At 41.3% G+C, this 24,675-nt stretch overlaps 6 pseudogenes across 6 annotated transcripts; all 6 read right to left on the bottom strand.

Annotated features, from left to right (window-relative positions):
* Positions 1 to 971: 971 nt before the first annotated feature.
* On the bottom strand, positions 972 to 2,795 carry AT2G06330 (annotated as a pseudogene; the record flags this gene model as incomplete). The annotated part of the gene is made up of 1 exon: positions 972 to 2,795.
* A 1,177-nt stretch (positions 2,796 to 3,972) lies between these two features.
* On the bottom strand, positions 3,973 to 8,595 carry AT2G06310 (annotated as a pseudogene; the record flags this gene model as incomplete). Its single annotated transcript has 1 exon — positions 3,973 to 8,595.
* A 1,122-nt stretch (positions 8,596 to 9,717) lies between these two features.
* Positions 9,718 to 10,446, bottom strand: AT2G06303 (annotated as a pseudogene; the record flags this gene model as incomplete). The annotated part of the gene is made up of 1 exon: positions 9,718 to 10,446.
* A 2,078-nt stretch (positions 10,447 to 12,524) lies between these two features.
* AT2G06296 lies at positions 12,525 to 13,346 on the bottom strand (annotated as a pseudogene; the record flags this gene model as incomplete). Its single annotated transcript has 1 exon — positions 12,525 to 13,346.
* A 386-nt stretch (positions 13,347 to 13,732) lies between these two features.
* On the bottom strand, positions 13,733 to 22,504 carry AT2G06290 (annotated as a pseudogene; the record flags this gene model as incomplete). The annotated part of the gene is made up of 1 exon: positions 13,733 to 22,504.
* Positions 22,505 to 23,491: 987 nt separating this feature from the next.
* Positions 23,492 to 24,244, bottom strand: AT2G06285 (annotated as a pseudogene; the record flags this gene model as incomplete). Its single annotated transcript has 1 exon — positions 23,492 to 24,244.
* Positions 24,245 to 24,675: the final 431 nt, after the last annotated feature.

Below are 24,675 nucleotides of genomic sequence, written 5' to 3'. Positions count from 1 at the left end.
TTTTTAACATTTTAAAACTGAGGGGTTTTGCCCATCTTCAATAGCTAACAAGAACTCTTTCTTTTTATACAAATCCCAAAACCTTTACTAGACTTTTTCTGCTTCTTTAGATTACTTCACCTAAAGTCTTTTACTTTTTCTCATCAATGAATCAACCCCTTTTTTTTCTTTTAAACACATCCCAACCCAAAGTATAAACGCCCACCTAGTCCTATCTAGTCCGAAAAATGCGAACTAGAACTACATGAGACACTATCTCTGTCGTTACGAACCTAACACTTTCTACCAAGCTTAATCGGAATAAGAGCTCACAAACACTCACAAGTGATATAGGGCTTGAAAGAAGTCTAGGTTTGGGTTTGGGTTAACTACTCTAATAAGGAGAGTCAGCTACTTGGATTAACAAGAGTAATCAAAATGAATAAGAAAATCCAAGTATTTTAGGGTATCCATGAGTTCAAATTTGATGCAGACATGATAATTAAAGATCAGATTCAGGTTCAAATTGATAGAGCAATCTAGGCATGGTTCAGTTTATTTTCAAATTCATTGACTACGCAACAGACAACTAGCAACGAGGGCACTGAGTTTATCCGGTGAACCAAAATGCTTACAAGGCTATCTCATCATTATCCCCGATGCATATGCAACAATCCTAAATGAAACACTCTAGACTCGATCTTAAATGTAATACAACTACATGAACACTCTTTTTTTTGTGAAATCATTTTCTGAAAATTTTCAATTTTTTTTGGTTTTCCTATGCCTTAGATGAATGCAGACTCAAAAATATACACAATGCAACACACACTTCCTGAGCCCTCCCCCAAACTTAAATCACACAGTCCACTGTGTGAATAAACTTGGAAGAGAGTACTGTGGACAAATCCAATCAAAGAAACAAAGTAAAGAACAACTCACAACAGATGATATAATACGATGGTGAAGTGAGGCGCTTACCTCAGTCGAAGAATGAACGGAGTTGGTCGTCAATGGCTGCCTGTGATTGCTCCCAGGCCATAGACGAACCGCCCTGTTCCGTATCAGCTCCAGCAGGTGGGTACTCGAGCTCATAAGCTCTGTGGCGCCCAGCACCGCTCTGAGGATACCCGACCTCTCTTCTTCTGATGCGGCCAGCACCGCGGTCAAGTGATCTCCTCGAGTGAATTATGTGTGATCTGCTGCTAGATCGAGTGAGTGTAGCCTTCCTCCTTCTCTTGTGCTCCCGGGATTCGAATGACGAATGCCTAGCCGGGACATGTGAGACTCTCTGCTCACTAAGCTCAGGCCTGTGCTCAGGCCTGTGCTCAGGCTCATCAAATCTCCTCGATGGCATCTCTAGAGGAGGCTGTCCCTGTGGAATAGTAGTAGCGGAGGAGGAACAACTCAGCTTATCTGTCAGAAACTTGATCGTCTTGAAACACTTGGCGAGCAGCTTGTCCTGCTTCTTGCACAACTTCTGCAGTTTACTGTTGTTCCTATGAGCTTCACTCAAGCTCTTGCTCTCCCTCGCTGGAGGTACATGTTCACCAAAGTGATACATGCTAGTGTCGAACTCCACTGCTCTGTCTTCATCCATCCCATCCTCAGCATCCTCTCCTAGAAGATCATCCTCATCCAATGGCGGAGCGTTCTCATAGTAGAGGCGTCCAATCTCAGGCCGAAAATCAATGTTATCTCCCTCTATTATCCGTGTAACCTCAGGGCTAGGGAGAAGGATGTTAGCTCTCTTATCTGTAGAGTGCTCAAACCTGAACCGGTGCAAGTCGCCAACCATTACGAACTCTAGGAATTCGCAGTGGCGTAGATGCTCGATATCCATTGCCCATGGCTCGAGTCCATCAGATGTGATTGTGACTCCACAAGCGATCAGAATCGGTGTCACAACACCACCTATGCACAGAGCGCCTAGTGTTCTCTTTTGTTATTGCCGACAGCCCAGCTCTTGTATCCACACAGATGGATCAGAAAAAGTACAGAGAGAGGTGTGTCATTGATTTCACCTTGGAGAGACATGCCGTTCTTAGTTTCGCGAAGAGTTCCCTTGAGAGCCATAGCGATCATCTCCATATCAGAATTACTTCTGTCCTTGTGATCTCTCAGGAGTAGAGTACATTGGCTATAGAACGCTGGAAGTACCTGATGACAGGGCTACGTATCTGATTGCTCTTTGACCTGGAAGAATTCAGTGGTATAGAGCTGCCAATGGTAATCCACAAGTCTTTCAACTCTTCTTTGTCATACTTGGGCTTAGTTTCCGTTCCATTGGGGAAACCAAACAATCCTTCCAAGCGCTTGATTGATAACCTATACTCATGACTATACACAGAAAATCTCAAGAATCCCAATCCTTCACAATCCAACTCAGCAGAGGTCATACCTTGGTAGAGCTCCACTTGCATTGTGGAGAGGAACTGAATTGTCTCTTCTTCATATGCTACATATGGATACGCCATCAGAGTGTCCAGATGACAACTCTGGTACAGGTGCTGAACATCCTCCAACAATCTGAGCTGTGCAAGTGTGGTCGAGCATGGATACCTCGTGCTACAAAACTCATTCAGTTTGAAGAGCCTAATATATTCCTCAGCAGGCAATACATCAGGTTTGTGCAGAAGTTTGGTGGCTCTCCGAGTATGCTCAGGCATGTACTTGTCTTCCAGATCCTCATCTATAAGCTCATACCTCTCTGTCATTGCTCTCTTCCCTAGAGCTATCTCAGCCTTTCTTCTGAAGCTATCATATTCTCTCTGTTCTCTCTCTGGCCTCGAAGATGACGACTCTGTCTCTTCCATGTTGTAGTCAGGATCAATGGAAGAACTACCACTATAATTACTCATGATTTTCCTGCAGAAGATTTACAACTGAAAACCCAAATGTCAATAGGTTAGTCTCAAAGATAACAATTGAATCAAAATTGTTATCAACAAGCAATGGAATGAACCAAATTGGTCGAGTATGTCTTGTATTTGAGTAAACTGGGCTCTCGTAGAGTTCTGCTTAAGTGAATCAAGCTGAAAAGAAACCTGTGGTCGAGTAAATCTTACGGGGTCGAGTGAGATTGATGAAATCAGTACAGCTGGTGAGTTTAGAAGGTCTAGTGCTTTATCGGTGAGCCAGAATTGGGAGGAACAAAACCAAAAATCGGGGGTCGAGTCTGCTGGATGTAGTCGAGTAGATCTTCAGAGGTCGAGTAAAGGACTCGACTGCGGCGGCGCAGAAACGGTCGAGTGTGGCGAGAACAAGGTGATGGCGAACGTCGAAGTGAGGAGCTCGAGTGAAATTGAGTCAGAGTAACTCTTTGGTGAGAGATGGCGATTCGTGGTCGAGTAGAATGATTGGAGAGTCGGTTACGTAGCGGTCGAGTGATTCAGGTTGAACCGGAATCGGTAGTCGAGTGAGTCGTGGAACTCGTCTGAGACGGCAGAGAATTCTTTCAGGCGGCGGTCGAGTGATTTCAGCGAGGTCGAGCGCGGCTTAGGTTTCAGAGGTCGAGTGAAGTTTCAAAAGGGGTGGTGGAGATTGAGTTTGAGATTCTCTCTCCATCTTTTCCTCAGCGCGTGGTCCACACTCTGTTGACTGGGAAAACTACTGTAAACTTGTTAAACTCCCTGTAAGACTCTGTAGCTTCTGTTGGTCGAGTAAAATGATGATTTAAAAATTTTTGGGTTTTAAACATCACACATACTCGACCAATATACTCGAGTGCAAGGTCTCCAGGTGCAACAGAAGATTTTCAAAATTTTGTACTTCAACGGGCTATACACTCGATCTCCAGGTCTTCTGTAGAGTAAAAGTTTTGAATTTTTACTCTATCTCCACGTTGTTATTTTGTTCCTGAGAACCACAATCACAACTAAGACAAATCAAAAATAACAAGTGAAGAAAAAATTATTTACAGAGATAGTCATGGGACTTCCTCCCAAGTGAGCTTGTTTAAAGTCATTAGCTTGACTCCTTTTCTCCTTTAATCATCAAGAAGTTCCTGGAGATGAATCGATGTCACCTCTGGAAGGATTTGATTTGCTAAGTATTTCTTGAGCCTTTGACCATTTACTGTGAATACTCCACTCTTACCAGCTAGAGTGACTGCTCCATAAGGACGGACCTCAGTGATACAGAAGGGGCCAGACCATCTGGATTTAAGCTTTCCTGGAAAGATTTTCAAACGAGAGTTGAATAGCAGCACCTGATCACCAACCTGAAAATCCTTGGTGATGATCTTTTTGTCATGGAAAAGCTTAGTTCTCTCCTTGTAGATTTTAGAGCTCTCATAAGCTTCTAAACGGATCTCGTCAAGTTCACTGAGTTGGATCAATCGCTTCTCCTCAGCAGTTTTTATGTCAAAGTTCAGAAGTTTTACCGCCCACATTGCTTTGTACTCGAGCTCAACATGTAGGTGACATGATTTTACACAGAGAAGATTGAAAGGAGTTGTACCAATGGGGGTCTTGAAAGCTGTCTTGTAAGCCCATAATGCGTCATCGAGCTTTGTAGACCAGTCTTTCCTTGTAATCCCAACAGTCTTTTCCAGAATTGTTTTTATCTCCCTATTGGAGATCTCAACCTGCCCGCTCGTCTGTGGATGATAGGGAGTAGCGACCTTGTGCTTTACTCCATGCTTCTTCAGGAGGTTCTCAAAAACCTTGTTGATGAAATGCTTCCCACCATCACTGATTACTACCCAAGAAACTCCAAATCTCGGGAAGATTATGGTCTTGAATAGCTTCAGCACAACTTTTGCATCGTTGGTAGGACTAGCAATAGCTTCAACCCACTTTGATACATAGTCTACGACGACCAGTATATACTTGTTACCGTATGAAGATGGGAATGGACCCATAAAATCAATCCCCCATACATCAAAGATATCAACTTCCAAGATTGGATTCTGAGGCATCTCATTTCTTCTGCTGATATTGCCTTTTCTCTGGCATGAATCACACTTTGAAACAAACTCTTGAGCGTCCTTAAACATTGTTGGCCACCAAAAGCCTGCTTGAAGAATCTTTGACACTGTTTTGAACGTTGCGAAGTGACCACCATATGCTGAGTCATGGCAATGCAGCAGGATACCTTCTACTTCATCTTCTGAGACGTAACTCCTGTAGATCTTATCTTTACAGAGAGTGTAAAGATAAGGCTCATCCCAGTAGTAATGGTGGATGTCTCTGAAAAAATTCTTCCTTTCATAACTGGTCAGGTTGGGAGGCTCTATTCCGCATGCCAAGTAATTGACGTGATCAGCATACCATGGAGATCCTCCTTCAACAGCGTTCAGTTGGTGGAACTCTTTCCCAATTGAGAACAAGATTCGTCTCTTCGCACCTTCAGTACCCTGCCAAGATTCAACAAACATGAGGAGAAAGAGGGGCCATAAACCGAAAAATCGTCCATGAAAACCTCCACCATCTCCTTGATTAAAACTGAAAATATAGAGGTCATACACCTCTGAAATATTGCAGGAGCATTACATAAACCGAATGGCATTCTCTATAAGCAAAAGTTCCATAAGGACATGTGAAAGTGGTTTTTTTTTTATCATTAGGGTGAATTGGTATTTGAAAGAAACCACTATATCCATCAAGAAAGCAATAGTATGGATGATTAGCTAAACGTTCAAGCATTTGATCAATGAATGGTAAAGGAAAATGATCTTTCCTAGATGCAGCATTTAGCTTCCTATAATCAATGAAAATTCTATGACCCGTTATAGTTCTAGTAGGGATCAGTTCATCCTTTACATTTTTGACAACAGTCATTCCACCTTTTTTAGGGACGCAATGCACTGGAGAAACCTAAGTACTATCAGAGATAGGGTAGATGACACCAGCATCAAGCAGTTTCAAAATTTCTTTTTTTACTACTTCTTTCAAGTTGGGATTTAACCTCCTCTGTGGTTCAATGCTAGAATAGGATTCGTTTTCAAGATGGATCCTATGGTAGCATAAACTAGGTGAAATTCCCTTAATGTCAGATAATGAATAACCAATTGCTCTCCTATACTTTCTAAGCTCAGATAATAGCAGGTTCACTTCATCATCATTTATCTCAGCATTAATGATCACAGGATAAGTAGAGTTTGGACCAAGGAATGCGTACCTTAGACCTTTAGGAAATGGTTTGAGATCCACCTTCGGCGCCTTGAGTTCAGACCAGTCATCTGAAGTTGGGATGATCGGCTCCCCAGATTCGTTGGCAGACAAGGTCGAGTGGCTGGTCGAGTATGTCCTCGAGTGTGCAGGTTGAACTCGTGTTGACCCTTCTTCGCTCATCCCAAAATCCTTGCCAAGGTTTAGATCAATCTTCCCTTTCTTGACATCAATCATTGCTCCTGCAGTTGCTAAGAAAGGTCTCCCTAGAATCAACGGGTCCTTGGGTTCTTCATCCATCTCCAGGACTACAAAGTCAGTTGGTATCTCCACAGCTTCGATCCTGATTGGTAGGTTTTCGAGCAAACCATGAGGGATCCTTACTGACCTGTCAGCTAGGATGAGGGATATACTGCAGGATTTGTATTGAGTGAACCCCAATCTTTTGACGACAGAGAGCGGCATGAGATTGACTAATGCTCCTAAATCACATAGGCATCTGTTGAAAGCCAATGGACCTAAAGAGCATGGTAGAGTGAATGAACCAGGATCACTTAGCTTCTTAGGAATGATCTTCTTCTGTATGATAGCACTGCATTCATGGCTCAATACCACCATCCTTGCACTTCTTGAATTCTCTCCACGATCAACTCTTTCAAAAACTTGTGAGAGTCTGGGATTAGCGCTAGAGCGTCAACAAGAGGTATCCGCAACTCAACCTCCATAATGTTCTTGGCAAACATAGCTCTATACTTATCTGCCAATGCTTTCTTGTGACGGCCAGGAAATGGAAGCTGTGGTTTGTAAGGAGGAGGGACAAAGACCTTTTCTTTGTTCTTGACAGCAACTGGTTTTGGAGCAGTTGGTGATGTTGCTGGGGAGGTTGCTCGAGTAGTTGGTCGAGTAAAGTGGTCGAGTGGCAGCTCGAGTGGCCCATCTTGATCTTCACTGTCGTCAGTGACTGTCTTTGGGTCCTCCCTAGTTTCAAGTGCTTTTCCACTACGCAGAGAGATAGCGTGAGCATATTCTTTTGGGTTCTGAATTGCTTTGCCTGGTAGTAGGCTTATCTGGTTTGGAGCTGAAGAAGATGCAGAATGTCCCTCTAAGTATCGGACTTTGGTATTCAGTGTTTCCACCTTGACATTGAGATCATTGTAGCTACAGTGCAGCTTGTTATGTAACTTAGATATCTTCTTTGCCAACTCCATGGAGCCAGAGGCTTGCCCGTGAAGCAGCTGTTGTACCATTTGTTTCATGTCAGCCTCAGGAGTAGCAGGACCTTGGTTTTGCTGAGGTGCAAACCCAGGTGGTGGTTGCGGCTGGTAATTCCCCTGAAATTGCTGCTTAGGAGCAAAACCTTGATTGTAAGGAACAAAAGGTTTGTTCTGACCTTGTTGTTGTTGTGGAGGATACACTTGATCTTGACGATTAGCAACGTTTGTGCTGCGGTAGGAGAGGTTGGGGTTGTTGGTTTTGAAGTTGTTATACCCTTTGTAGCCACTCTGGTTGTTGTTGATGTAGCTGACTTCTTCCAACTGGTTACCCTCCCATCTTGGACCTGATATTTTTCGTCATCAACAAGGAAGTGCACATGCTTTTGCTGGCTAAGAAGAATCCTGTCCAGCTTGTCATTCAGCGCTTTGATCTCCTTCCTGTGTTTGTCATCAGAGTCAGCTGTGCTTCTGACGGTCCTATCGCAGTCCTCGTTGTAATTACCATCTGATTGAACAAGGTTCTCAACCAATTCTCAGCCTTCTTCAACATCTTTGTTCTGTTTGGAAATTCCCATTGCTGGCTGTATCTAGAAGCATTCTGATGCGTGGTAGAACTCCTCTGTAAAGAGTGCTGAGCAGAGAGGCTTTAGTAAAGCCATGATGAGGGCATTGGTTGGTGTAACCCTTGAAACGCTCCCATGCTTCACAGAAGCTTTCACCAGCCTTCTGTAAAAAGCCAGAGATCTCATTTCTGAGTCTTGCAGTTCTGGCGTTGGAGAAGAACTTTGATAGAAAGGCCTTCTTGCAATCATCCCAGGTGGTGATTGAGTCATGGGGCAGATTCTTCTCCCAAATGTGTGCTTTGCCGCCCAAGGAGAATGGAAACAAACGGAGATTGAATCCGTCTTCAATGACACCATTGATTTTTGTTAGGTTGCAGAGCCTATCAAATTCATCAAGGTGGTTGAGTGGATCCTCCATTGGCAGACCATGGAATTTGTTCCCCTGAATCATCGAGATGAGACCACTCTTAATCTCGAAGTTGTTGTTCTGGATCACAGGAGGTGCAATTTCTTTCCGCTGACGGAGATCACGTGGTGCATCCCCAGCACCAATGTTGGCAGGGCCATTTTCTTGATTATGTTCGTCATCCATTTCGAGTGGTTGTTGTGGTACAAGGTTGACTGTGTTTCTCCTTTCTCTTAGTTCGCAAGCTATGCGGTCGATGTAGTCGTTGAAAAGAGGTTCTGATTGCCTGTTGATCGAGTTTGCATACAGAAGAGGGGTACCTGGATCAAGAAGACAACAAGAAAAACACACAGTTAGCAACCGAATTGAAAATTGAAAAAGAACTTGATCTAAACAAGTCTGAAATCTCAAATGTAACAAACAAACACCCAATTGGCAACGGTGCCAAATTGATAATAGGTTTTTAGTCAATTATCCTAAAACACCAATCATGTCGTTGTAGTATTTTACGTTGTCAATCCAAATGGGTGTGATGCTAACAATCAAGATGTAATCAGAAGTCACTAAGTCAAGCCAAGCAATAACAGGTTTTGGTGTGTTCTAGCAGTCCTAAGTGAACATGCAGAAAACAGAAATTCAAGCAGAAAGAGTAAAACACTCGACCAACACAGCTCGATGCAGAGCATTGGGTGAGGTCGAGTGACAGGTCGAGTAACAGACAAAAAACAAAACAAAGACATTCGACTGCACAGTCTGTTGCCAGACAACTGGGTGGTCGAGTATCAGGTCGAGTAACAGGAAAGAATTGTAGAAACTAAGCAACAGATGACAAGATGCAGTAAACAACAGTAGAGTAAACAAAGAATTCAATCAGATAAAGAATTCCCGAGGATGGGGTAATTGAGTAGTTTCGTTTCCTCAGTTTACAAGTGATTGACATGCTCAATAAATTATCCCTAGACAACAAGTTCATTAACCAAATCTAAGTGCCACCGCAACAGAGACCCTCAAGTTAACCTAGTCCCAGACTCAATCACCATTGACGAGAGCTAAACTAACAGGCATTACGAATCAACGAGTTAAAGCCAAAACGCTCCCTGCAACCAATACCTTGGTACACGGCCACGAATCCTGGAATTAGTGGTTCAGACATTTCATCGAACACCTTTTGGGCGCAGAAATGTCTGGGCTCAAATTCCAGTTGATCAGAAAGCAATAGGCATTAAGAACAACTAATTCAAAAGGGATCTATCAATCAAACTCAACCACCTAGCATACTGAGAATTCTACACTACTCTAACCCATCCTTAGAAACCTATTCACTACTCAGACATCATTGTAGAGAACATAAACGTTGAACAGGATGAAAACATGATAACAACAATGTAATAGCAGAATGATAACAGGATGAACAACAGTAAACGAAATCAAGAACAAATACTGAATACTGAATACTGAATAGATAAAGAGAAATCCGGATTACAAAAAGGTCTAGAACACAATGTCTGCGGAATAAAACCAAGCTAAAAACTTGTTTTCGAAAATGTAAAGTACATGTTACTTATAGCAAAATATTCCGAAACCCTAATACTCAAAACGACGCAGTATTGGGATGAATTAAGAACTGTACTCGACCCAGGTGGTCGAGTGAGAGGTTGAGTGAATAACTGGGGTCTTCTTTTCTTTCTTGTGCTCGAGTGTCTGGTTGAGTGCGGAATGAAGAAGACTCTGAAGCTCGCCATCGAGTAGGTAGTCGAGTGGTGGTGATGGTAATACTCGACTTCCAGGTAGAGTGGTGTGATCGAGTGGTGGTCAGGTGGTGGAGGTGAAGACACTCGACCTGGGGGTCGAGTGAAGTGATCGAGTATCTCTCGTGGTGGTACTCGGCCAGGGGTCGAGTGATGAGATGAAATCGAGAAGTCCCCTACTCAACCAGGGGGTCGAGTGGTCTGTTGAGGCCTTGAAGCTTCTACCCGACCTCGGGGTCGAGTGGTTTGACATGATCAGGTCCGCTTCTTCCAGTTAGCTCGTCAACATCTCCAAATCACCTGAAATCAACACAAATATGCAACATGCATGCAAACCTATCCTAAACATGCAAAGTGATGACAAATGATGAGAAATGGTATAAAACAGTGATGATATGGTGCTAAAGTGATGACAAATGGATGCTCAAAACATGCAAAATACACACTTGTCACTCGCTTATATAAACTGCCTCTTAGGGTTTTCCCTAGGGCATCCGTTGTTATTCCGTTTCTCATCAACTTTTACATTTTCGCAACTTTCATAGCTGTAGTGTTTCTCCTGCGATTTTGTATTTTCACTTTCAAGTATTTGATATTCAGTTTGCGTTTAAGTCTTTCGTCATTTCTGTTATCATGTTTTCAATCGTTGCTTTGCTATTGTCTTTTATTATGTCTGAGTAGTGAACCGTATTTCTGAGGATGGGATAGATTAGTTGTGGTTTACTTGGTCGTTTTAGGTGGTTGAGTTTAGAATACTAGAATCTCTTCTAGATTAGTTGCGGTTATTGCTTGTTTCACTGGCTAATGTGGAATATGAGTCCAGACGTCCAACGCTCAGAAGGCGTTTAATGGGCGTTGGATCCTATTAATTCCAGAGATATCAGACTCTACCCCAAGGGATTGGCTGTAGAGAGGGTATTGGCTTTAACATGTTGACTCGATAATGTCTGCTTAGTTAGAGATCACTAATGGGAATTAGGTCAGTGTCTAGTTTTGCTTGAGGATTTCTATCACGAGAGTGAATTAATTTGTTGTTGAACTTGTTGTCTAGGGATAGCTTCTTTGAAGTTTTGTCAACCACCTGAATAGATTAAGGAGACCACACTATTCGATTACCCCATCCTTAGGAATTGTTTATCCATTTGATTGCATGTTATCATTTCTGCTTTGTTATTCACATGCCTGTTATTGCCATTTCTACTTTTAGTTTCATTTCATTTCAGTTATTGCATACTAGAACTGTTAGAACTAACCAACTCTCTGGTTGGCTTGACTTAGAGAGAGAGTTTTATATAAATGGTAATCCTACTATCACAATACTGTAATATAAATTTATATACGTAACCACGTGGTTACCTATATTATATATAGAGAGAGAGTTTTCGGCAAATTGCATATATTTAATATTGAAATTAATTGGTATAAAAATAAAAATTACACATGGTTATCTAATTATAAACAGCAGGAAAGTTTCTTGTTGAATGACAACATTGATTTAAAATTGATAAATCTTGATTAAGTCTATGCCTTAATAATTATACATTGGTTAATGGGTGTTCAAGGAAATAGTTATAAATTAGGCAGACAATAATGGATTGATTGATATGTTAATAGTTGTGTGTAGTCAGCTGCATGGAATGGTTCTCCATATTATCTTCCCCAAGCCAGTCACGTTATAGGCTATGATGGGCCTATATATAGGTCTAATTATTTTTTACTGCAAAATACATCATGACGTTATATGTGGCATTTCCAACATTGCAGTTTAACTCCATGTGGTCTGGTAGGCAGTGTTTTCAATAACCATATCGCATATTTTCACTATATATTGTATTCTTTTAATATATATATATATATATATATATGTTTTTCATTGATATTTATTCTAATTTATATTGTAGTTTATGCATAGTCGGGAAATCAAAAAATTTAAGACAACTACATAGTTAATGGACTAAGCATAATAGATAAACGTATTCTGGTTATCAGGGAGGGTGTAGCATAAAATTACTAATTAAGTAGCAATATAAAGTCCACGTTTATTTTTAAATGATAATCAATATCCACAAAGACATATCCACTTATCCCCGATTTAAATTAATATGTATTGTGTCTTAACATATTATTTTTGACTAGACCCCATCAGAGTTTTGGCGGTAATTTTTCCGCTTTTACTTAATTAGCGCATACATATTAGGACATCTTACCAGTTCAAACTTTTTAGATAGAACATTCTCGAGGATTAAGCAATACAATAAACAAAGACATCTATGTACTAACCTTTTAGATAGAACATTCTTGTGGATTTTAATAAATTAGACCTTGCAATTTTGTTGGACAAATTTTCTAGCGAAATTCTCAAAATATTTAAAGGTTTGCATTACAGATCCACGATTTAATGGATAACCTCCCATTTATGCATAACATAAATACTAAGCAAAATTATCAATAAAAATCACTAAATGGTAGAGGTTACGTATAGAATAATAATAAATATATAGATACCATTCAATGGACGCAAATGAAGTACTTATACCTAACTGAACAAAAAGATCCCAACAAACAAGGTTTAACATTCCCGTCCGACTTACGGCTAATAGGAAACCAAAAATAACAACACAATAATAACTTGGATTATAACATTCCGAAAAACGTTGTCCATAATATTCAAGAACTCTTCCCCATCATCCTGACAACATCCTCAAATCCTTAATCCTTACACGTGCTCAACTTGTACTCAACTTTCTTACACCTACATCACCTTGGCCTACCAACTCTTTTCGGTTGATAAGGTGGCTGTACTACGCATACTTTCATGCCATTCAAGTTGAGTAAACCACCAATGCGTTTACCATGGCACACCTTCCAACGAAATCTCATCTGGAAGTACCCTATAGTCAACTCATAAGCCAGTCCTTTGTGATTCTCTACAAACTTCGCATACGGATTATTTGCGGCAAGACACTTTTTGAAGAATGTGTAATACTTTGAATGAGTCATTGACCACCACATGAAATGATGGTCTTTGTCAATTCGTACGGATGCTAATGTTTTCTTTGACGGAACAGTATCCTTCCCCTCTCTCCTAGCGAGCAACTAGTTCTTCAAAGCATCAACACCATCTTCACCAACCTTACTTACAATGATCTCCATCAACGGCTGAGGAATGTAAAATTCCCTCATCGGAATCACCTACAAAATAAAAACAGATTTTTTTAAAACATATCATTCTATCATTAGCTTTATTCCTAATAAAAATTTTAAAATACATCTATGACATTTGAACTCTCGCTTTCTTCATAACTTTCTACTACAGCTCACATAGTTAGGCTTTCTTGGGAGTCTTCCATTTTAAAAAAGAAATTTTTAAAGGTAATATTAGGTTATGTTACAGTTTATATCCTATATATAGACTTCACTAAACCAATATCTTTAACCTACCTTCGTATTGCTGGCTAATTTTCCGCTGTGATTTCAAATTCATTGAATTAAATATAAATATTTCTACACATGGATATGTCAATGTGGATATTTCAATAGATATTCCTTCATACAAACCGGTTCATGGTTTAGAACTGTTGAGTAAAATATTATACAAAATGTATTATTCATTTTAATTTATTTTTATTAATGAGATAAGACAACTATGTTTTTTTTTTTTTGATCAAGAAACTTCTTAATTGATAAGCTTAACGGTCCACAAACATAGAGAGAGAAAGTTTTGCTAGAGCATCTGCTTCCGAAGTTGCAGCTGTAAGAATAAGATTACAGACAAAGAGATTAAAAGATAGAGAGCTGAGAAGGATATCAGCTAACACGCCATGAATTTCCGGGAGGGTGGATTTAGTAATGATCGTTGTGACCAAGGTACTACAATCCGACTCCAAAGCTATGCGTGGGAGCTTGAGCATCCTAGCATTTGAGAGAGCTGCACGAACAGCTATGGCTTCAGCCATGAGGGGCGAGGCCACATGAGAGCACACCAAAGAGTGACTTCTGGGAATATCTAAAACTCAGTCCCCAAAAATCCAGCTCAAACCTGCAACATGATCACCACTTCTCCAAGCTGCATCCGTTCTGTAGATTATAAAAAAGTCACAATCCCTGTAGCGCGGGGTACGATTAACTGCTCTTTGCCCCGAGAAGATTGAACCAGGTGGGGGAAGAGTAACAGATTGGGCTCTTTGCCTTGATCGCTTTTTGTACCGTCTCTTCAGCAGAGAAACACCTTTGATTGAAGACTTCTTGATTCCTAGCAATCCAAAGGTTCCAGCAGAGCCAGGGGAATAGGGGACTTCTGGCTAGGCCCACCGAGGGAGGCAGATGAGCTTGTTCCCTTGAGAGACAAGACTTTCCAAATCCGCTGAACTAGCTAGAAACAAACCCTTGGCGAAAGGAGCCAAAAGCCAGACTTGCTTTGCAAAACTGCAATTGAACAACAAGTGGTCAATGGTTTCAGGTTCCTTACACTTCTTATAGGCCGGATCAACCTCAATGCCTCCGCTAGCAAGCTGACATCCAGTAGAGAGGGCGCCTTGGAGAGCTTTCCACATAAAAACTTTAATCTTCTAGGAAGTGCAAATGTTCCAGATTTCTTTCTTCCAGTTAAACAGGGGGCCAACACTAGAGGGAAACTGACATTCTCTAGCAATGAAGTAACCCGACTTGACCGTATACTCACCATTTTGGGTATGAATCCAGATCCTCTTATCTGGTGCAGACAACCGGCTAGGTGTAATAGAAAAGATATTCTCTGACAAAGCAGGGAACAGATCCTTCACAAGTGCTTCATTCCAGTCAATCAAATTAGGAAAAAACAAATCTTTAACTCTCCATCCTTTTGAAAGGAGAGGAACGAGACCCTTGGGTTGGATAAAATCCGGAGAAGGGATCCACGAATCATCCCATATTAGAGTGGATCCACCATCACCTGTTGACCAGCCAATGTTTTTAACAAGCAAATCTCTGCCACTCAGGATACTTCTCCAGCCATGAGAAGCCGTCTTGGAAACTTTAACTTTTAGCAAGTCAGTATTAGGACAATACTTCCCCAACAGGACCCTTGCCAAGAGACTACTAGGGTTTTTTAATAACCTCCAGCTGAGTTTTGCGAACAAAGCCACATTGAACTGCTGTAGATCTCTAAAACCCAACCCTCTTTTCTGCTTAGGTCTTGTGAGCTTCTCCCAAGCAATCCAACTCATCTTTCTTTTATGAGGAATACTATCCCAGAAAAACCTGGTTAACGCAGTTTGGATTCTTTTGCATAGGGAGATGGGTAAACTGAAACAAGACATAAGCATATGTGGGCATGTAGGCAAGAACTCATTTTAGCATTACCATTTTTCCTGCCCCAGGGAGAAATCTGTTGGACCAACACAGAGCGTTATGTCTGATTCTATCAACAATGGAAGAGAAAATATCATTTTAACTTCTGCCAAAGAGCTTCGGTAAACCAAGGTATTTCCCCACTCCACCCTCTTTAGAGATAAGCAGCAGCTCCTTAACTCTATCCCGCTTAGAAACTGGGGTTTTCCTTGAGAAGAAGATAGAAGATTTATCCCCATTGATCATCTGACCCGAAGCCTCTTCATAGCGTTTCAGGATTCTCATCAGCTCCTCGCAAGCTTTGTCACTTGTTTTGCAGAACAACATTGTATCATCTGCAAACAGCAAATGATTCACGCAAGGACTGCCTCTAGCAACATTTAGTCCCCGTAGGAGCCCCTTCTTCTATGCCGAGTGGCACAAACCTGATAGCACCTCTCCACAAAGGATAAACATATAGGAGGAGAGCGGATCTCCCTGTCTTATTCCTCTTGATGGAACAACCTTTCCCCGAGGTGAACCATTGATGAGAAAGGAATAGGAGACAGTTGTGACGGACTGCATAATCCAATTATTCCAAATGCTGTGAAAACCAAACCACTGAAGGACCTCTTTGATGAAATTCCATTCGAGCCTGTCATAGGCTTTAGACATATCTGTCTTTCCCGCCATCAAGCAATACTTGGTGGCATTTGACTTTTTGAGGTAGTGGAGCACTTCATGGGTTATCAAGACATTATCAGAGATTGCTCTATTCTTGATAAAAGCATACTGGTTCTCAGACACTAGGCTTGGAAGGAGCGGCTGAAGTCTTTGAGTTAAGATTTTAGACACAATCTTATAATAGACATTATAGAGAGCAATAGGTTTATATTAAGAGACTTTCTTGGCTCCAGTGATCTTTAGAATCAGACTGATGAAAGTCTCATTGATTGAAGTAGGCATGGTACCCATTTGAAAAAAGCCTTGGACCTTAGAGATGATAGCTTGCCCGATAGAATCCCAGTGAGATTGGAAAAAACTAGCGGAGAAGTCCTCAGGTCCCGGCACCTTATCCGCATGAATTCCCATTAGAGCATCATGAATTTCCTTTAGGGATGGAACTGCAATCAATGCCAAATTGGTCTCCTCCGATACACAGGGAGACAGGGCTTCTGTGACAGTTGCTCGTGTATGAGACTCATCCAAATCGTCTGAGTGAAACATCTTATGGAAGTAGGCAGAAATAACTTCAGTAATCTTGTGGTCTTCAAAGACAGGGTTCCCAGATTCATCTTCTATAACTGAAAGGCAATTTCGTGCTCTCCTTTTTTTAGTGACAGCGTGAAAGAAACCCGAGTTCTGATCTCCCAAACATAGCCACATGATTCTACTCCTTTGCTTCCAGTAACCTTCCCCCAGCTTATAAGCTTCGGTGAGATCTAGATTGATCTTGGCTAGCAAATCGTCATTATTTTCAGGACTTACCATTGCCTGTTCTAGCTCCATCTTCTTTTGCTCAATAAGTTTCTGGCTATTCCTTTGTTTTTCCCTGCTCCATGCCACAATCTCTTTCCTGCAGATTGCTATTCTCTGACTGACTGAGAAGGAAGGCTCTCTGTTCCAACACTCCTTTATGAGCTGAGTGACTTCAGCATTGTTCTTCAGTCTTCTATCATAACGAAAAACCCCACGTGTTTTCTTCTTCTTCTTTGCAAAGTAGGTCACAATAGGGCGATGGTCCGATCCCTTAAATCTTAGATACTCCAAGCGTCCAGAGGGAAACAGATCAGTCCAAACAGAATTGGCAATTGCTCTATCTAGGCGACATCTAATGACATGAGAGTATCTGATACCCCGCCAGGATAAGGATTCTCCCGAATGCTTGAGATCAAAGAGGTCGCTTTCAGATAAGAAGGATCTGAAGTCCACAAAAGAACTCTCCCCGTAGGAGCCCCTTCTTCTAAGCCGAGTGGCACAAACCTGATAGCACCTCTCCACAAAGGATAAACATATATGAGGAGAGCGGATCTCCTTGTCTTATTCCCCTTGATGGAACAACCTTTCCCCGAGGTGAACCATTGATGAGAAAGGAATAGGAGACAGTTGTGACGGACTGCATAATCCAATTGATCCAAATGCTGTGAAAACCAAACCACTGAAGGACCTCTTTGATGAAATTCCATTCGAGCCTGTCATAGGCTTTAGAAATATCTGTCTTTCCCGCCATCAAGCAATACTTGGTGGCACTTCATGGGTTATCAAGACATTATCAGAGATTGCTCTATTCTTGATAAAAGCATACTGGTTCTCAGACACTAGGCTTGGAAGGAGCGGCTGAAGTCTTTGAGTTAAGATTTTAGACACAATCTTATAATAGACATTATAGAGAGCAATAGGTCTATATTAAGAGACTTTCTTGGCTCCAATGATCTTTAGAATCAGACTGATGAAAGTCTCATTGATTGAAGTAGGCATGGTACCCATTTGAAAAAAGCCTTGGACCTTAGAGATGATAGCTTGCCCGATAGAATCCCAGTGAGATTGGAAAAAACTAGCGGAGAAGTCCTCAGGTCCCGGCACCTTATCCGCATGAATTCCCATTAGAGCATCATGAATTTCCTTTAGGGATGGAACTGCAATCAATGCCAAATTGGTCTCCTCCGATACACAGGGAGACAGGGCTTCTGTGACAGTTGCTCGTGTATGAGACTCATCCAAATCGTCTGAGTGAAACATCTTATGGAAGTAGGCAGAAATAACTTCAGTAATCTTGTGGTCTTCAAAGACAGGGTTCCCAGATTCATCTTCTATAACTGAAAGGCAATTTCGTGCTCTCCTTTTTTTAGTGACAGCGTGAAAGAAACCCGAGTTCTGATCTCCCAAACATAGCCACATGATTCTACTCCTTTGCTTCCAGTAACCTTCCCCCAGCTTATAAGCTTCGGTGAGATCTAGATTGATCTTGGCTAGCAAATCGTCATTATTTTCAGGACTTACCATTGCCTGTTCTAGCTCCATCTTCTTTTGCTCAATAAGTTTCTGGCTATTCCTTTGTTTTTCCCTGCTCCATGCCACAATCTCTTTCCTGCAGATTGCTATTCTCTGACTGACTGAGAAGGAAGGCTCTCTGTTCCAACACTCCTTTATGAGCTGAGTGACTTCAGCATTGTTCTTCAGTCTTCTATCATAACGAAAAACCCCACGTGTTTTCTTCTTCTTCTTTGCAAAGTAGGTCACAATAGGGCGATGGTCCGATCCCTTAAATCTTAGATACTCCAAGCGTCTAGAAGGAAACAGATCAGTCCAAACAGAATTGGCAATTGCTCTATCTAGGCGACATCTAATGACATGAGAGTATCTGATACCCCGCCAGGATAAGGATTCTCCCGAATGCTTGAGATCAAAGAGGTCGCTTTCAGATAAGAAGGATCTGAAGTCCACAAAAGAACTCTCCCCGTAGGAGCCCCTTCTTCTAAGCCGAGTGGCACAAACCTGATAGCACCTCTCCACAAAGGATAAACATATATGAGGAGAGCGGATCTCCTTGTCTTATTCCCCTTGATGGAACAACCTTTCCCCGAGGTGAACCATTGATGAGAAAGGAATAGGAGACAGTTGTGACGGACTGCATAATCCAATTGATCCAAATGCTGTGAAAACCAAACCACTGAAGGACCTCTTTGATGAAATTCCATTCGAGCCTGTCATAGGCTTTAGAAATATCTGTCTTTCCCGCCATCAAGCAATACTTGGTGGCACTTCATGGGTTATCAAGACATTATCAGAGATTGCTCTATTCTTGATAAAAGCATACTGGTTCTCAGACACTAGGCTTGGAAGGAGCGGCTGAAGTCTTTGAGTTAAGATTTTAGACACAATCTTATAATAGACATTATAGAGAGCAATAGGTCTATATTAAGAGACTTTCTTGGCTCCAGTGATCTTTAGAATCAGACTGATGAAAGTCTCATTGATTGAAGTAGGCATGGTACCCATTTGAAAAAAGCCTTGGACCTTAGAGATGATAGCTTGCCCGATAGAATCCCAGTGAGATTGGAAAAAACTAGCGGAGAAGTCCTCAGGTCCCGGCGCCTTATCGCATGAATTCCCATTAGAGCATCATGAATTTCTTTTAGGGATGGAACTGCAATCAATGCCAAATTGGTCTCCTCCGATACACAGGGAGACAGGGCTTCTGTCACAGTTGCTCGTGTATGAGACTCATCCAAATCGTCTGAGTGAAACATCTTATGGAAGTAGGCAGAAATAACTTCAGTAATCTTGTGGTCTTCAAAGACAGATCTTCTATAACTGAAAGGCGATTTCGTGCTCTCCTCTTTTTAGAGACAGCGTGAAAGAAACCCGAGTTCCGATCTCCCAAACATAGCCACATGATTCTACTCCTTTGCTTCCAGTAACCTTCCCCCAGCTTATAAGCTTCGGTGAGATCTAGATTGATCTTGGCTAGCAAATCTCCATTATTTTCAGGACTTACCATTGCCTGTTCTAGCTCCATCTTCTTTTGCTCAATAAGTTTCTGGCTATTCCTTTGTTTTTCCCTGCTCCATGCCACAATCTCTTTCTTGCAGATTGCTATTCTCTGACTGACTGAGAAGGAAGGCTCTCTGTTCCAACACTCCTTTATGAGCTGAGTGACTTCAGCATTGTTCTTCAGTCTTCTATTATAACGAAAAACCCCACGTGTTTTCTTCTTCTTCTTTGCAAAGTAGGTCACAATAGGGCGATGGTCCGATCCCTTAAATCTTAGATACTCCAAGCGTCCAGAGGGAAACAGATCAGACCAAACAGAATTGGCAATTGCTCTATCTAGGCGACATCTGATGACATGAGAGTATCTGATACCCCGCCTGGATAAGGATTCTCCCAAATGCTTGAGATCAAAGAGGTCGCTTTCAGATAAGAAGGATCTGAAGTCCATAAAAGAACTCTCCGCTCTAGTTAGGCCACCTACTTTTTCAGTGCCATCAATGATTTCGTTAAAATCCCCAGACAAAAACCATGCACCAGACCTTGATAGAGAAAGTTCCTTTAACTGAGCCCAAATACTCCATCTCTTTGTCTGATCTGGCTCACCATAGATGAAGGTAGCAAAGAAAGCCTTATCCCTTATTATAATGTTAGTATCAAAATAATTAGGGCAGGCAGTGAGTACCTCAAGATATATCTCATGTTTCCAAAATAAAGCTAAACCCCCACCCCCATGTCTCTAAGGTGTGATTAGTGCATTGTGGTCATAATTAATCCACTCTAAAGTCTTTAACACATAACCATCATCGTTCTTCGTCTCCATGAAGAATAAGATATCACGGGAGATCATCTTATGTATCTCCTTTAAACGCTGGATTGTCAGTGGGTTCCTCATCCCCTGACAATTCCAGCATACTATCTTTACGTCAGGTTGATTTGAGGGAGCCGAAAATCAGACGAGTTTTTGGATTGGCGAGACAAACTCGGGGATCCTTGCAGAGAGGGATCTCTACCAGGCTCATTCAAAAGGGGAAGTTGTTTACTTGAGCTCGCTCCAAAAGAAGGTCCAGCTGATCCCAAAGGTACCTCACTCAAGCTTTCCATATTTAGACGTCTTCTAGGAGAGGGTTGATAGTGGAGGAGCCGTTTTTTTTTGGAGAGCCCAACAGCGATGTTCCCTGGGCTAAATTATGACATTTGTTGGGCTCTTTTCTTGGTTGGTGGTCTACCCACTTTCCTTTTTGAGAGAACTCTCTTCTTTGGCTTTGGTTTTGGTGCCAAAGGGGGTGCATTAACAGGACCTAATCTTTGAGATATAGGAATTCGCTCTTGATAGGCAGTTTGCTGAGGGGATAGATCTTGTAAAGCCAGAGGTGGGATACTGAGATTGGCCCTAATTATTTGACCAGCGGTTTCTTCAAATTGTCCATGATCTTTAGCTTGTCTATAACGCTCTTTCCTTGCAGCACTCTCTGTCGGGTCTGCACAATTGACGTATTGGATCATAACGTCTCTAAGCTCTCCCATAGCGATATTTAACGCTTTTTGAGGTAGCAAAGTAGCCAAAGGATTCTGAATCCTGGAAGTGGAGGATAAGTCTCTCGAAGATCTTTCTTTACACCCACTCAGGCCTTGAGAGCTATCTCAGACTTCCTTAATCGCTCTCTGTGGGAGAGAGGTTCTTTTGTTGTCTAGAGAGTGAGAGGGACTCGCCGAAGCTCGACTGCCCTGGTGATGCCTAGAGGTCTCCTGAACTGGTTCTCTAGGATTCGAGGTCTTGGAAAGATCATATCTACCTCTAGGGTCAAATCTAGAGTATTCTCTTTAATTTGAGTAGCGTCCATGATCCGATCTTCTAGGCCTCTTAGGGCTTCGTTGTCTTTGATATCTTCCTTGATAAGGTCGCTTCTGGTTTCTATCATCGTAGTTCCTTTGAAGATGCCGAGAAGGTTGATCCTGACGATCCTTAGAAGGAGAAGAGGGGGGAGAGGGGAGACGTTCTTTTCTATCTCCCAGACCTTGAGAATCCGGGCAATCCTTTTCGTCGTGATCCAATTTATTGCATCTCTTGCAATGACGTTCAAGTTTATCGTAAACTAGATCAGCTAAAGCCTCTGAGCCATCCACAAAGTCAACAAAAATCTTCTTGATGAGTGGTTTCAGTCCATTCACCGTCACTCGAATTCTGGCATAGGTGTTAGTAATCTCAGCCTTTTCAAAGATCCCAACTCCCTTTGCAACGCTGATGAACATTTCTTCCGACCAAAGGTGGATGGGGATGCCTTGAACATCGATTCCAAAAGGGGATCTTAGAAGGAAATGAGGAGGATGTGGTCGGTTCCCATCTTTGGAGAATCACCATCCATTTTGCATAGTGGTAGGGTTGGTTCTCCAACGCACTGAAAAGATCTTGTTCCGGGGAGAATTGAAACTGAAAGCGTCCTTGCCCTAGGTCCGCGCCTATCGGACGTGTGGAAGTTTTCCACAGATCTGCGAGAAAGGGAATCATTCCCCAAACCCGTTGGGCAAGAGGGTTGGTGAGTCTTCCAATAATGGTTAGAGAATGTTTACGTCGGAGTTCAGAGTCATCAAAAGCTGGAACAGACACTCTTGGGATCTTTGGGGGGAGGCAGGGGGAAGCAATGCCTTTTCCTTTCTCAGAGTAGATAAATTTGCGAGACATGATGTCTAGAAGCGTAGAATCGCCGAATCAGGAGGGTAGAAAGATCTTCACCACGGGGTGAGAAAGGTCTTCACTAGCAAAACGCTTAGTGAGAATTTGAAAAGAAGAGGACCAGCTTAGAGGGAGCCGGAGATCCAGACATTGTCAATGGAGAAGCGAAGGCTCATGATGCAAACTAGGTGAATGTCGGAGAGCCGTCGTCTCGTCAACACCGTTCGAAAAACTAGATCTGGATTTGAGATCTAGATTCAAAATCGCACATCGGGAACCGTGTTAGAGAGAGAAGCTGCCTTGAGATTAGAGGTTCTTAACACCAATAATCTTCGTTAGACAACTATGTTACCTTCACTTTTTATATCCTTGGTATGTGTCAGATCCTTAAAATACTTTCGTAGGAACATTTTTATATATTATGCTATACGTGGATGTTTTTTACTTTTTATACCACCACTTGATGTTTCTATTGTATTGGCGACAAATTTCTTTCGCAATCTTCTACGGTAAACTCTGGCCAATTTTTTTTTTTATTATTTGACTTAAAATATAAAGATCTTTACAGCTGGATTAAGTGTTGGTATTTTGAAACGTAAACCAATGGATTATATGTTGTGTTCTAATGAAATATGCACATAGTTAAGTGTGTTAAGATATTTATTATAAAATTCATATGTTATTCATAATACATTTTTACATATATGCACCATGACAACGATTTTACTTACACTTTCCACAATTTTTAAGTCTAGAAATTTAGCGAATATTAAGCAATATAATAAACAAACAGAGCTAAGAAAAATCCACGTGGATATGGTAAGAAATCATTGCTTTTGCGCCTACATCAACTTCTATACTACCATCACACTGGACTATCTCTAGGACAAAAAAATCATACCCATTTAGTTTTTTTATAGAACAACGGGAACTAGGCTCGAACAATAATTTTACAACATTTCTAAGTACATACCATTCAACATTTATAACCGAAGACATTTCCATAATATCTCTAGACAAGTAGAAGTATATACAATCTAGACACCGCTCTACCAAGTATAGTCCCCCATTGTATTCATCTAGAAATTGATGTGATTCCCAACACACTGGGCTATCGGAGAAACACCATGTCTCACAATACGTTCCACACCCCTTTGGAGTCACCGATTTTATATGGAACCTCAACGGTCCTCTGTTCCAGCGCAGCTGTTCAACATAATATATAATAATTCTGCGACTGGGTAGACTTCTTTAGCAGCTGCGACGACCATTATTGCCTCTTCCAAGTCAAAAAATAGAAATGCCAAAATAATGCTTTTAACATACAAAGCATAAGGATTTTTTTCTTTTACACATTTGGAAAAAAAGAAGAATTGTACACATTATCAAGTGTGGACCACAATACAAAATCTCTACATTTGTTAAACATTACATATTTTAGGCTATCCAGACTAAATATAGCTACCATTCCTTCCCTACCGGAGATTATCCAATTCTTTAACTCCTTAATTCCACCTTCAGCTATATAGCTAACAATTTTTGCAAGAATGCCTACAGATATGTGAAAGTTTGATGGCGGTCCCTATATGTAAAAAACCAAAATAAAAACTTTATAAATATACGTAGACTCTTTTATAAGGACTGCCTCAACTATTACCTCCTTTTGAAACCTGATGATTGATTTCAGATTTTGATTACAAGTTTGTTCGGCCATCCGTCTAGGAGTTTGTTGACTTCTACTACGGATGTAGCGATGCAGATTATTGGTCGGAACAGGACGATGCATGCAGTGACTCTTCTAACAAACTATTTTGTGGAGCATAGTATAAATCCTTTAGGTATTTGGAGCATATGATACCTAATCACACATTTACTTATTTATAATATGATTTTGAAATATTTGGGGGGGGGGGGGGGAATATCCCGCCAAATTATAGGGACTTTTTTCTCCAACCGCGTGGCTTTGTTATGATGGATAACGTTAATTGTTTATATTTTAATAATTAGGGTTTCAAGGTTAAGTAAATGGATAAAGGTAAGGCTGTTTGGTTTAAGATTAAGGGTTTAGGGTCAGTTTTTAGGATATAGGGCTGCTAATTAAGTGTGTATGGTATATTTATAAGAGTTAAGGGTTAAAGGTTTAGTGTTTTGGGTTTATTTTATAGGGTGTCTTCATTTTA

Source organism: Arabidopsis thaliana, chromosome 2 (genome assembly GCF_000001735.4).
Source record: "Arabidopsis thaliana chromosome 2, partial sequence".
Taxonomy (NCBI): Eukaryota; Viridiplantae; Streptophyta; class Magnoliopsida; order Brassicales; family Brassicaceae; genus Arabidopsis; species Arabidopsis thaliana.
The sequence above is the reverse complement of the archived record's forward strand: the minus strand, read 5'-3'. Positions and strand labels throughout refer to the sequence as shown.